The sequence below is a fragment of the Papio anubis genome, chromosome 6, assembly GCF_008728515.1.
Source record: "Papio anubis isolate 15944 chromosome 6, Panubis1.0, whole genome shotgun sequence".
Classification (NCBI taxonomy): Eukaryota; Metazoa; Chordata; class Mammalia; order Primates; family Cercopithecidae; genus Papio; species Papio anubis.
The window spans coordinates 144,508,644-144,523,798 of record NC_044981.1 but is presented as its reverse complement, the minus strand read 5'-3'; the positions used below and the strand labels follow the sequence as shown (position 1 = coordinate 144,523,798).

Here is a 15,155-nt window from a genome sequence, read left to right as displayed (position 1 = left end):
CATGTAATGAATACTCAATAAGTTGCCTTAAATTGAACCACAGAACACAGACACTCTGACAAGGGGATTATTTTTAGTTTCATTTTCTAGATAGAAAAACAGTGGTTTTCTTCACATTAAAGTCTAAGTTCATCAATCAAAGTGCCAGAAATGAAGTTTATGCATTTCCATCACTGTCCTGAAATGCAGATGGAGCATTTCAGTAGAGGGAAATTTCAAAAGTTTTTTTGTCAAGACCTGTTGATATTCTGAAAGCAGAAACCCTATAAGACTAAAACCCACTCTAAGGTATTCTAAGAATGCCTAGCCAGAACTAGAATTGGCAAGCTACTAGTTTTCCTTCTAGAATCGAGCCCCTTTGAGATGTTAGGTCTTCTGAAAGTTTCAGAAAATTTTAATATAATTTCAACTTTTATCATAGGGTAACCTCAACTGATGAAACATACATTTGAACCTCCTGGAAGTTTTATTTTATGTACCACTTACTTTAAATTATACAAAACCTTCACTGTCTTCCAGTATTCAATTCTCTTTTAACTTTTCTTCTCTCAACTTGAGATATCAGGCAACACCACCATGTCATATTTTCTTTTCTTACATTTTTGAACATCTAAATCCTTTTTTCCTTTCCATCCTCCTCACCAATGTGGTCTAGTCTTATAGGGAACTTTTCTCTCCAATCACAATCCCCTTCTCTTCCACTTCTCACTTAGCTACTCTTCCCACACCCCAAAAAGACTCTCGCTTTGTGATTCCAGTCCTAGAATTATTTCCCCATTAGCGTCTTCCTCACTTCACTGCTTCCCTACCCCATGGAGCTCTCACGAGCCAGCCCTTTAACCACTCTCTTCAGTATCTCAGTTCCCTTGCCCCTCATTGGCCTGGCAACTCCCCAACCTGGGATGAGTTCATCTTCATGTCTCCCTGTCTGAGCCCAGGCTCTCTCTCCTGGAGAGAGATCACAACCCTGCCATGGATGGCATTCCAACTCTGTGACCCCAAGTACTGGTCCCTCCAGGCTGGTCTCAGCAGTTCTGTGTTTCCTTCTCATATTCCTCCTCATCTGCTTTTTTTTTTTTCTTTTCTGAGACAGGCTCTTACTCTGTCACCCAGACTGGCACGATCTCAGCTCGTTGCAGCCTCAACTTCCCAGGCTCAGATGATCCTCCCACCACCTCAGCCTCCCTAGCAGCTGGGACTACAGGTGTGCGCCACCATGCCCGGCTAGTTTTTGTATTTTTTGTAGAGATAAAATTTTGTCATGTTGCCCAGGATGCAATCAAACTCCTGGGCTCAAGCAATCCTCCCGCCTCGGCCTCCCAAAGTGCTGGGATTATAGCCATGAGCCACTGCACCTGGCCTTAACTCATTCTTTTTAGCTCCACATTCTATTCTACAATAAGGAAGCACCATAACTTACTAAACTACTTTCTTTTTATTAAACTTCATTTTTTGTTATTACAAAGAATGTGCTAATGAGGTGCTTATACATTTATTTTTGTTTATATATCTAAGTATTTCTGTAGGATACATAGAAATTTTTAGGTAAAGTGGCTTGAAATTTTTAGGTATAGGAGTTGTTTTTTGCTTGTAAATATATTTAAATATGTGCAAACTTTTATGTATTAAAATAGGCAAAATACGTAAAACCTTAATTCACAGAACAGCAAATCTGAACCAACGAACATATATAAAAATACTCAAGCTCAACTTATAGCCAGGAAAATAAAAATTAAACTTGCAATATCAGTTTATAGCTACTAAACTGGCAAAAATCTAAAAGACCAATACAACCTGTTACTGGTGGAAATATGGGAGAAAGAGTTGTTTTTGTTTTTTGTTTTTTTTTTTGGGGGGGGAAACAATCTGGCAACCTCTACTAAAATTTAGAAACATATATAGATTTCAACTGACAAACCTACTAACTCTTAGAGTTCAATCCTATAAAATAGAAGTCCAAAAGGTTGGAATATGTAGACAAAGATATCTTTGGGAATATTCATTTCTTCCTGCAAATATTTATTAAGTTCTGACTATATTGCCATCACTTCACAGATGAACAAGGCACAGGCCCTGCCCTTAAGTTACTCACAGCCTATCTGGAGACAGATGAGTACACAAGCAACTGGAGTTCATGAGCGAGGTGTCTAGAAGCAATCTGGGCCTGGGATGAAAGGCTGCAAAGATTTCACTGAAAAACAAATTTGCAAGACTAAAATACAACATGCTTCCAAGGCCTTGGATTGAGTTGTGTGGTCCAGGATAGCTGAACAGAGTAAAGATACCTGGATATAGGGAAAAGATAACCCATAAACTTTTCCCGAAACAAAATTATGTTAATAAAAGTCACAGGTACTCTAATTACTCTGGTGGCAGTGGAGATAGAATATGAGATACACAATGAAAAACTTACTTTTTGGGAAGAGAATTAAAAGAGTCTGTTATTAAATGGTAGCCAAAATGCTGTTTTTCTCATATACCTGGCACAGAACATACTCTTGAAAGCTATGTGTTAAATCAATAAAGTATGACATGGGAACAGCATATGAAAAGGTTTAGCTCAGATAAACTTGAATTCAGTCAATAATCTCACCTATTTAAGATTTTTTCCTTGAATAGACTTTTTTCCTTCCTTCCTTCCTTCCTCCCTTTTCCCCACCATTTTTCAGGAGAAAGAAACACTCTGGTCAAATAGGGGTTCTAAATCCTGTTAACCTCACTTTAACCCTGTTATTTCACCATTTAATGACAAGGCAAAACCATCAGCTCTTAAATCATGAACTTTAAATGCCAAAACCAGTGTTGAGCAATTTGTAAAACATGAATGTTATATAGAAAAAGCATGACTAACACTAAAAGCAAACAACCAAACAGACAGTTCATTAGAAACTGGTAATATAGAATTTTGTACCTAACAGATCTCGGAAAGAGATTGACAGCCCAAGGAGAAACAAGAGCAGCACATCTAGATGAAGGCACATTTTCTCCCCAACTGTTGTCATTAAAGGAAAAACCATGAGCATGAGTTCTCTTGTGGGAGGGTAGGGACCTCCATGAAATCATGAGAGCATTCCCGGAGTCTAAGTGCTGTCTGGCTTTGCTCCCACATCAACAGCAAAACAACTGCATAGCAACCTACATGTGCCCATTTCCTCACTCATTAATGTCTGTCCGGAGGAAACACCCCTGCCAGTCCCTGTCTGCTTTGTAAAGTATGTCAAACAGGAGTTGAGCGTGTACGCCAGATTGGGGAGCGACACATGCTGGCATTTCCCAGCGCATGCGGCTCCCCTCGGCTTTCTGGAGCACTGCCTTTTGGCAACAGAGCAGCTAGAGCTCCTCTCCCCTCCCCCATTTCCTCTCATAAAGATAACCGGTAACAACAATTGGCGTGTGTGTGTGTGTGTGTGTGTGTGTGTGTGTGTGTGTGTGTGCGCGCGCTCCCAGTTGGCCAAGTACCCTTTACATCCAGTGACCTGTTTTATGAAGAATAGGAAAGAGTTTCCAGCTTATTTTCTGCATTCTCAGGAGTACGCAGAGCTCACAGTAAATGCAGAGTAACAATCACTTCTAAAACAAAGAAAAAAACACTCTAAATTCTGCTCTGCAAAGACCATTTGCCATCTGTTCCTTTCCCCCTGACAGGGCTGCTTATCAGGACTCCAGCAAGGACACCATCATAGCAGTCTAGATCAGAGTACTTTTCCTCTGATGAAGGGGGCATTTCCTTGAACTTTCTGGTCTGCTTCTAAGCAAGAGGTATAAAATATTATCTATAAAATAAGACTAGCAAGTGACTCACAGTGAATAAAAATAAATCAGGGTGCAGTTTGTCATCATCTTTAAGAAAAAAAAAAAAAAGGAAAATGCTCCACAATTGGAGAAACAACTCACTTTTTCAAACCTCCTCAAGGAACGTCTTCAAATGATAGACAGGAAATGGGTATGTGGGGGTTAAGTTAAGCTCAAGTAAACTCAAGTGGCAAGAGCATGATCCAGCCCCGTCATGCATATTCATAAGAGGCAACCTGAGCTTCCGTGTAAAACCACAGTGTGACTGTGTTTCCTGCACACACTTTGCATCCCACACAGCCCGGACATGCTGCAGCACTGGAGAGGCCCAATGCCTTGCTTTATAACATGGCTCAGAGGCACCATAATTGTTCACTGACAACTTAACCCACACATTGACCAGATGTTCTCCATAGGCCTTATGACAGCTCTAGAAGTATCTGTCAGGATGGAGTTTGGAAGTCATCATTGTGTAAGTATGAATCTCAAGGCTTTGGCTACTAAGAAGCAAAAATGGAATATGGTTATTTGTTTTCAGTAAAGTGTTGGGCATTTATTACTAATACTCTAATGGAGAAATAGGTCAGTCTAACCAACATGGGAAGACGATAACACTGTATATACTGCTTCTCTTCTCAACAGACTTTCTACAACAAAATACCCAGAGTTTCAGCTGCCAGAAAATATAAACCAAAGGCCTTGTTTCGGTGGGATTTGGGGTGGCATCGATAGTATAGTGGTGAACATAACTGCTTTTCAGCAGAATTTGGGGAGGCATGTACTGGGTTTTTTCATTCATTCACTCAACAAATATTTATTAAGCGTCACTATGTGCCAAGTACTGCCCTGGGCACTTGGAAAAACCACAATGAACAAAACACAAAAGTCCCTGCATCATGAAGCCTATGATGGTTGAGTGTTTCAGACTGCCATGCTCCTCCAGAGAGAAAGAACACTTTATCATGTGCCTGTCATTAAAGGACCTGGACCTTTTTCTTCAATTTCTTTCAAATGTCCTCAATGACTCTGTCAATGAAGTTTGTATGTGTGGCCGTATGTGCTGTTTGAAAGAGAGAAGAGAGAGGGAAAGAAAGCAACACTGAAACACGATTCAAAAAGTGATAGAAAGATTTACCTTTATGATTAGGAAAGCCACAAAGACATGAGTACTGGGAAACACAAAAGAACACTAGTGCAGATGGAAAAATCTATTTGTTCTATTAGGAAGATGCAAAATATTATCAAGATGTCAACTCTCGGCTGGGCACAGTGGTTCACACCTGTAATCCTAGCACTTTGGGAGCCCAAGGCGGATGTATCATCTTATGTCAGGAGTTCAAGACCAGCCCGACCAACATGGTGAAACCCTCTCTCTACTAAAAAAAAAAAATACAAAAAAATTAGCCGGGCATAGTGGTGCATGCCTGTAATCACAGCTACTTGGGAGGCTGAGGCAAGAGAATCACTTGAACCCGGGAGGCAGAGGTTGCAGTGAGCCGAGATCGCGCCATTGCACTCCAGCCTGGGTGACAAGAGCGAAACTGTTTCAAAAATAAAAAAAAGATGTCAACTTTCCTGATTTAAGCTATAAATTTGATATACGATAAAAATTTCATAATGGTCTTATGAACTAGATAAGTTGATTCAAAGCACAAAGAAAAATCTGAAGGGGAAAAATCTAATGAGGGAGGAACTAGCTCTACCAGATGCTGAAATATAAAGTTTTGATAACTAAAAGCGTACACTAACTCATAAATAGACGAAACAGTGGAACTGAATGAAACACTGGGAAACAATTCCAAATCCATTTGGGAATTAAATATCTGACCAACATGGCACATTGCCTACAGGTCTGTTGACCTCAACAGCATTGTCAGCCATGCAGTGTGGTCCTTCACTTCCTTCTCATTAGGAGGTTTGGAGCTAACCAGAGGCTGTGGGCTCAGGAGTAAGAAAGAACACCAGGCTTAGATGGCTAGACACTGGAGCACCAATCTTGCTCTACCACCTGTAGCTTGGTGACCTTGTGTTGAGCTTTGGTTTCATTGTCTACAATATGAGGATAATGAAATCTATCGCAAAGCATTATTGTGAAGATAAGTTTATATAATATGTGAATCTACCTAACAAATATCAAGTTCTTAACAAAATAAACATATTCTAATTGAATAGCTTAATGGGCATCTTAACTCCAGGATGACAGTTTCACAATTTGTCTGTCTGCAGACAGAAATTGCTTTTTAAAAATCTCAAATCCTTTTTTTTTTTTGCCATTCAACATGTAAGTAAGATTTAGGAAAAAGAAAGAATTATTTTAAAGCTCAGATTTAGAGTCAATGATTTCCTTACAGAGGAAAGTCTTTATAAATAAGATCAAGTTGTTGAGTGGGTGGATGAAATCCAGCAAGAGAAGTTTCAGTTACGTAGCACAGGAAAGGATCTTCTGACTTCAGTGTTTTAAAGGAAGATGTGGAGCTTTTTAAAGATGACACTGGACTAAGCATGAGCTGATGGAAACCTGACCTGTGTGTAGAGACCGCCCGAGGTTTGGGTGTGGTGCCAAAATGGAGACCCTACTCTTGCACAAAAGAAGCTTGAACAATTTATGGTGAGGGTAGAAGTACAAACAAAATTGCATGTAAATTTTTAATTTCCACCTTTGGTTATATTGTACAATTCAGTGCCTAAGGGATCAAAGGATGTTGAAGAGAGTTTTGGGAAATCACATATACTCTTGGAAAACTTCATGACAAAGGACAATCTTGGGCAGTGTTGGAAAGGGACGACATGGATCACTTGGTGGAAAGTGGCAGGCAGAAGAGTGTGTGGATGCCTCAGAAGTGGATGTGGTTAAAGGAAGGAACAATAAAGGGTTCGATGGCTGCAATAAAGCATACAAGACAATGCGATGAGTAATAAGCTGACAGAATGCTTGCTGAATAATCCTGATTTAAATTTGTCAGGCAAGTGATGAAAAGAATGTTTGCTGCTGGCCAGGATGGTCTGACCAAGAAAGTTAGACGCAAGAGACCAATAAGGCTATTTCCATTGTCTAAATAACAATGCTTAGGTCCAAGCTGGTCTGAACCTGTGAAAACAGAGACAGTGCACAGCTTTGAAAATCCTGTAGGACAAGGAATCATGGAATTGGTGATTTTTCTGGACAAAATGATAGAGGAAAAGATTTAACAAGGTTAGGATCATAGAAAGCTGATGGGAGGATGGAGCCATTGTCAACAAAGAGAACTTCAGACCTGCTAAGCATTTGTAAGGAGGACAAGGAGAGAAAATAAACTTAGTTTTGGCTGCATTTGGCTGTAGATGACAACCAATGTAACCACCCAAACTCCATCAGAAACGGAATCAAGACTTTAAATCTAATAAATTCAGAATTCTTAGCAAAAGAATATTATGCTGTTTCTTTTGTCATGGGGCTAAAAATTTTTCCCATTTGTAACAGGCATAAAATATACTTATGAAAGTCATGCTTATCACTGACCTACATCTTCTGTAAGGAAAATGTATGTTACAGACACCAAGAAGATCTCACCTCCCACCCTCTCTGTGATAGAGAAAATAGCAGAGGAGCACATTTTTGACAATCTTGCTAACAAGGGAAACATTTCATGCAGTATCATCAGCTCCACCATCTGTCTTACTCCCAAGTCCACCAGCTGCTAAAATATATAATTTTCTTTAGGTCATCATTTTGGTCTTTTCTTGGCTACTGGTCATTGAAAAGGTGAGATGTTACTAGGTCATTGTGTGGGCTCCCAGATGGATGTCAGAGATAGGGCCATAGCTGACTGTGATGTGAATATAGGATCTACATAGTCAGCACCTATGTCACAATGTCCCATAGGAAAATCAACATCATTATTTTATAATTCATACCTCACTTTTTAATAAATGGATTAATTATTCACCCAGTTCACCAGGTTTGACTTTGAATAATCCTCAGGTTTCTCTTCCCCCCAGAACATGTCCTTAAAGAAACTGAAGAATTTTTGTGACAGTGTATTATAGTTTTAAATATATTTAGCAGCAGAACTTTTATTTTTCTAAGGAGAACCTCAAGTTATTAAACAGTCAATATTCATTAAGGTCTTTCTCATCTTATCTGAATTTTCAGGAATTGATGGAAATTATGTCATTCCTTGTGAACTTCTGAAAAGCCTGTGGAAATAAAGGCAAGTCCAAAAGAGATCCCAGCATCTTCTGAGCACCCACAGAAGAGTAGAGCTGCCCGATGTGACTACATATAAGAGCCAACATTATATGCTGTCTGATACGCTTTTAAAAACATTAACCACACCTTGTGTTACATAAAAGCAAAGGCTTTAGAGTCGGACAGGCCTGGGTCTGAATCTTGCTGTATGATCTTCAGCAGGTTACTTAGTCTCGCCAAGACTCAGTTGAAACTTCTGTGAAATGGATATAATAATACACATCTTAAAATATTGTTATGAGGGGAAAACGATGTGATATGTGTAAAGAACTAGCATGGTGTCTAATGTATAGTAAGTGCTCAAAAATGGTAGGTAATAATTATACTATTGGAAATAATAATAATTGCCTTACCATATAGGGTGTAATCACCAGAGAGTGTCAGAAGGAACTGCAGAGTTAGTAATGACTAACTGCTAGTTTAGTTAATGAGCTAACAGTCAGTTCATACCAGGCTACTGTGCCCCGGAATGGAATTTCTAACTCTTCTATCATAAATAGCATCAGCAAGTAAGACACTGAGGAGTCAGAATGCCACCTGGGTATGTATTAGTCCATTCTCACACTACTATAAAGAACTGCCAGAGACTGGATAATCTATAAAGGAAAGAGGTTTAATTGACTCACAGTTCTGCCTGGCTTGGGAGGCCTCAGGAAACTTACAATCATGGCAGAAGGTGAAGGGGAAGCAAAGACTTTCTTCACATGGCAGGAGAGAGAACTAGCTAGAGCAGGGAAAACTGCCTTATAAAACCATCAAATCTCATGAAAACTCACTCACTATCACGAGAACAGCATGGGGGAAACTGCCCCCGCCCCCCATGATTCAATTACCTCCCACCAGGTCCCTCCCTCAACACGTGGGGATTATGGGGATTACAATTCAAAATGAGATTTGGGTGGGGACACAGACAAACCATATGAGGATATAAGGCTCTTCCACGAATACTTTCAGCAGAGTATCTATGATTTTAGTGAGTAGACCTTGACAGCTAAATGAAGCTTTCTTCCTTCTTTCAGGATCCTGGGATCTTCTATAGATACTCATTGCCTTATTTTAAGAACCTTCAGAGAAACAGATTCCACAACTTCCCTTAATAACCTATTTCTGTGCTTAGTAATTGTTCCTCTTAGTAAATCTTCTGAGCTAATCTGAATCCTCTGTGCTCTAATTTAAGGCCAGTCATCTCACATTTAATTCAGATCTTATTGATACCTGTATCACTATTAAACCAAATTGCAACTAGAAATATTGACAAATGTGTTATCACGGAGCTTTCAGCATGAGCATATGCTTTTGACAATCAACTGTGATGAGTTAACATGCCAGAGAGTGGCATTGTTCATGTAATCAGAGATAAATTAGCAGTGTTCTCTTAAAGGCACAGCCCCAGTTCATCTTTGACAACTGTCACACACTGACTTGTGTGACATGAATCAGAAATAAGCAGCATTTTAAAAGTCAGCAAAATGAAAGGAACAACATCTAAGTGTTTTTGGCAGAGTTTTCAACTGCTCTGGCCAAGATGCATCCCAGGGATTTGGTTTTCAAGGTGTTGGCTCCTATTTTTTTATTTTATTTTATTTTATTTTATTTTATTTTAAAGACAGAGTCTCACTCTGTCACCCAGGCTGGAGTGTAGTGGTATGAGCTCAGCTCACTGCAACCTCTGCCTCCTGGGTTCAAGTGATTCTCCTGCCTAAGCCTCCCGAGTAGCTACGATTACAGGTGCCTGCCACTACTCCCAGCTAATTTTTGTATTTTTAGTAGAGATGGGGTTTCACCATATCAGCCAGGCTGGTCTCCAACTCCTGACCTCAGGTGATCCTCCCACCTCGGCCTCCGAAAGTGCTGGGATTGCAGGTGTGAATCACCGCGCCTGGCCAAGCTCATTCTCTTTAAAAGGTACCACTTCCTGGTCTGGTTTTTGGGATGGCTCAGCTTTTTAAGTCATGTCCAGAATTAATCAATAGCAAAAAAACCCAGCCAGGAGCGGTGGCTCATGCCTGTAATTCCAGCACTTTGGGAGGCCAAGGTAGGTAGATCACAAGGTCAGGAGATTGAGACCATCCTGGCTTACACAGTGAAGTCCCATCTCTACTAAAAATACAAAAAATTAGCCGGGTATGGTGACACATGCCTGTAGTCCCAGCTACTAGGGAGGCTGAGGCAGGAGAATCGTTTGAACCTGGGAGATAGAGATTGCAGTGAGCCAAAATCACGCCACTGCACTTCAGCCTGGGTGACAGAGCTGACTTGAAGAAAAACAAAAACAAAAAAAGCAAAAAACAAAAACAAACAATAAATCAGCCAGGCGCGGTGGGTCACGCCTGTAATCCCATCAATCTGGGAGGCTGAGGCGGGCAGATCATGTGGTCAGGAGATTGAGACCATCCTGGCCAACATGGTGAAATCTCGTCTGTTCTAAAAATACAAAAATTAGCTGGGTGTGATGGCGTGCAGCTGTAATTCCAGCTACTCGGGAGGCAGAGGCAGGAGAATCACTTGAACCCCGGAGGCGGAGATTGCAGTGAGCCAAGATCACACCACTGCCCTGCAGCCTGGTGACGGAATGAGACTCTGTCTGAAAAAACAAACAAACAAAAAAAAAAAAACACAAAAAAAACCACAAGAAATCCCTTGAAGCCAACATCCAGGTGTCAGTGACCTTTCTTTCTTTATCATCATGTGTCAGAGAAGTACCAGCCCAAATGCCACTGTGTTGTTCAGGAGATTTGAAAAGCAGTGCTAAAAAGGGATTCAAGTGGAGCCATCATGTGTGCCTGGCCATCTGCCCAGCAAAGCCAGGTGTGTCACCAAAGACCCTGCAGCCTTTCTGTGTAGACTAGGCCGGAGTGCCGGAAGTGTTTTTTGAACATGATCCCTTGGGTACTGTCCCCCACCGGAAAGAAAAAGTGGTTAAAAAAAAAAAATGTTCGGAAAACATAGAGTACAGAGGTGGATTGGCCATAAACTGAGGAAGTGTAAGATTTATTCATATAGGTCCCAACCAAAGACTTACACCTAAGGTATACTCATGATTTGTGTTCTCAGAATCACATGTTCCCGGACCGCTCTGAAACCCACTTCCCTCTTCTGTAGAACAGCGCTGAATATACCTTGCCTGCACCTAGTGTTCCTTATCTTAAAAGGGCCACCAATCCCGGCACTTTGGGAGGCAGAGGTGGGAGGATCATTTGAGCCCAGGAATTTAAGACCAGCCTCGGCAACATGGCAAAACCTCATCTCATTTTTTTAAAAAAAGGGACAGGGCACCAAAATCAGCTTCAGGACACCCAAATCTGGATCCCACACCAGACTTTGGGAGTTTGTTTATTAATCTCATTATGTCCTAAAGTACAGACTTCTGCCTAATTTCATTTAACCTAATGTTTCCTCTTGAGTGGTAGTAGGATAGCACTCTCTCTTTCCTAGTGAGAGCCTGTCACACAGGAGGAAGATGACAGGTGAGAGAGGTCACAGTAGCCCTCAAATCACCCATCTTCTTCCAGCCTCCACACATCCGCATGCCCTTCCCCCAGCCCCTGCCTCTCTAGATATTCTCTTCTTAAGGACATTTCATCTGGCAGGTGAGCAGGACTCAAAGTTCCTGTTTCAGTTCCCCAGACATCCTTTGGAAGTGGGTGTCCTTTCCAGAGCTTTTATGTCACCTCCTTGTCACTCTCAATTAGAATCTGCTGGGCATTGCCTGAGCTCCCAGGCAGAACTGGGTCCTTTAGGACATAGAGAGAAATGGAAAAGGAAACTAGGAAGAAGAGCAGAGGCAGGTAAGCGACCTTGTATTTATGCCAAGGGAACACAAAACGGGTGTGAGTATAACACAGAACCAGGCGTTCATAAATTTTTGTACGGGAGTGAATTGACATTTTTTTCTTAGCGTTCAAGTTTTAGGCGAAGAAAGGAGACCTTAAGCTTCTTGTGAAGAAAGGACTGCCTTCTTCTACCCACCAGGCCTGTTCTGGATTCCTGAAAGAGAAGAAAGGTTGCGGGGTTGGGCCTGGTCAGTACTTGGATGGGAGAGAGAAGAAAGGCTTGTTCTTGGGCTTCCCACCTCCCACCAAGTGTATCCTACGTACCCCACCTCTACAGAGTGACTGTCCGAACCTCAGAGTAGGGACTTGGTGAGAGGGGGGCGCACAGAAGCCTGTGGCATAAATGGCAAGTACAGTTTCTCTGTGTGATCAGCATGGGTCAGTCTCCTCCGAACATATGCTTTGGGAGTCCCTGTTGTCGTGAAAACAGCCCTGCATGGAGTTCAGAGGGCATCTGGAGTCACAGTCCTGTCACTTACTGATCCAAAACATGAGATGGCTGTGCCATGATATTTTCTATTTCACATACTTTGATTTCTTTTTTTTTCTTACTGATCCTGGCCATTTCCTGGACTCCTCTGAGACCCAGTTTCTCCCTGTTCATAACAGGATTGTGACACCTGTTCATTCACTGTGCTCAATTGTTGTTGCAGCTGAGTTCGTGATGAGTGGAGAGTCTGGGTCAAGGACATGGGGTGTTCAGCAGGCATTAAACATGAACCTCCCCCAGGGGCTGTGCATTGTCAGTCCACTTCCCCGCCCATCGCTCAGACCAGGTCTTGTCACATTTGCTTCCTTCAGCTCTGATTTCACAGCTCAGGGCAGCTGGAGGTCACACGGCCCCTAGGCACCAGCAAGCCTCTGATGTCCAGCGTGGTTCACGTGTGCTTTTGCCACAAGCGCCTGCAGCGGCATGAGGCAGCTGGAGGTTTGGCTCAGTGGATGCAAGAAGGAACACGAAAGCAGGGTTGTTTTGGTTTGGGGTTTAGATTTTCTCCCCTTTATTCTTTCACTCAAGAAAGCATTTGAGTCTGGGCTTATCTTCCTGGCTGATTTCTTGTCAGAGTCTACTACTTTTGTTCTTGTCTCACATGACTAACGTTCTTAATTTCATTTCACTTTAATTTTTTCCTTTTGAACTCATCTCTTCCTCTTCTGATCTGATCTCCTTGCTCCACGTTCCCATCCTTTCCTCCTTTTCAGTCCCCTCAAGTCCTTTTGAAAGCTTCTGCACAGATAAGCAGATTCATCTTTCTCAATACAGATTAGGGGCAGCTCCTCTGAGGGGGGACTCCTCCATGCAAACATCTGCAGTTGCCCTGAGGGCCCCTCCAACTCGGACTGTCTCACTGTAAAAATACATCTTACACCACAAGCCAGTGCACACAGGTGTAGGTAGAACTGCAACAATGTTTAGCCTCAAAACATGTGATGGCTGTGCCATAATATTTTCTATTCTATATACTTTGATTTCTTTTATCTTTATTCTTTTCCTCTCTTTCTCCCTTCCTTCCCTCCTTCCTTCCTTTTTCCCTCCTCTTTCTCTTTCTTTTCCTCCTCTTCCTCTTTCTTCTTCTCCTCCTCTTCCTCTTTCTTCTTCTTCCTCCCTCTCTCTCTCTTCCCCCCACATACCCCTCTCTCTCTCTCTCCCTTGTCCACTAAACTCATCTCAGGACTCATTACAATCATTAATGGATTGTGACTTGTACTTTGAAAACCACTAACTTAGGAGCACTGTCCACCTGCCCTGGGGAAAAGGCCCTTTCCTTTGTTGTCTGAAACACACATTAAATGTATATAATGAGAATCCACTCCCCACCAAACAGATGAAATTTAAATACTCCTGGGGTGAACTGAGAGATAAGGACAAAATGACAACAGGTCTCTACATTGTGGAGTCATCCTGGGGCTCAGGAAATTGCAGTGATTGCTCTGATGCTTTGAGCTTCCCGGGTTCCTCTCATTATCATGCCCCAGTATTTTCTAGCTACCCACCTCTTCTCTCCCAATCCCTGCAAAAAAAGTTCTAAGGAAGGAACTTCTGGTAAGCAGAACAATGGCCCCCAAAGCTGTCTATGCCATAGTCCCCAAAACCTGTTAATATGTTTGAGATGTTAATGGCAAGAAGAAATTAAGGCTGAAGATAGAATTAGTGTTGCTAATCAGCTAATCATGTAATGGCAAGAATATCCTGGATTGTCTAGTTAGGACCAATGTAATCATAAGGGTCCTTATAAGTGAAGGAGGAAGGCAAAAGAGTCAAGGTCAGAGTGATATGATATGAAACTCCAGCAGTCATTGCTGGATTTGAAGATGGAAGGGGCCACAAACCAAGGAATGTGGGCAGCCTTAAGGACCTGGAAAAAGTGAGAAAATAGATTCTCCCCTGTGGCCTCCAGAATGGACAGCAAGACTGCCATTACCTTGACTTTGGCCCAGTGAGACCCATGTCAGACTCCTGACCTCCATAAATGCAATACATTTGCGGTTTTTGTTTTGTTTTGTTTTGTTTTTGAGGGCGTCTCGCCCTGTCACCCAGGCTGGAGTGCAGTGGTGTGATCTCAGCTCACTGCAACCTCTGCTCCCAGGTTCAAGTGGTTCTCATGCCTCAGCCTCCTGAGGAGCTGGGACTGACTACAGGCGCATGCCACCATGCCTGGCTAATTTTTGTATTTTTAGTAGAGATAGGGTGTCACCATGTTGGCCAGGCTGGTCTCGAGCTACTGACTTCAAGTGATCGGCCCGCCTCAGCCTCCCAAAGTGCTGGGATTACTGGCATAAGCCACTGCACCCGAGATTTGTGTTGTTTTAAGCCACCAAGGTTGTGGCAGTATGTTTCAGCAACAATAGGAAACTAACATAGATATGTTATTGGTGAATTACAACACACTATGAATTAGAGCATTTCTGAGTCCAGGGGTATTTTTCTTTAAATTACCTGATTTCAATCTTCCAAGGCTGGTTCACGGTATTGTCCTCAGTCCGGGAAAGGAAGAGAGGTCAGAGGTCTAGCCCCCTGAACAATTATGCAGCCTGCCAACCTGCTGAACTACCAAGACTCAGGCAGCTGACCAAATGCAGAACAGGGTGGGTAGCTGATGCTGAGGAAAGTAGGGTTCCCTGGAGGGTGGTTCTGCTTCCTACTTCTCAGCAAACATCACAGAACTGTCCACCTGCATATTGTAATTTTATCTGGTTGGGTTTTTTTTGTTTGTTTTTTTTTAAAACGGAGTCTCACTCTGTCGCCCAGGCTGGAGTGCAGTGGCACAATCTTGGCTCACTGCAAGCTCCACCTCCCGAGT

The 15,155-nt window shown here is 42.1% G+C and overlaps 1 protein-coding gene across 2 annotated transcripts in view; it reads right to left on the bottom strand.

Moving 5' to 3' along the window:
• The window catches only part of CEP85L (centrosomal protein 85 like), a 238,224-nt gene extending 234,286 nt beyond the window's left edge, over positions 1–3,938 (bottom strand). Inside the window, exon 1 of one of the 2 annotated variants that reach the window (XM_021937935.2) lies at positions 3,895–3,938. The gene's annotated coding sequence lies outside the window, so the exon portion shown is untranslated. The remainder of the gene's footprint in view (positions 1–3,894) is intronic. The other variant, XM_021937937.2, reaches the window with a different exon arrangement.
• Positions 3,939–15,155: the final 11,217 nt, after the last annotated feature.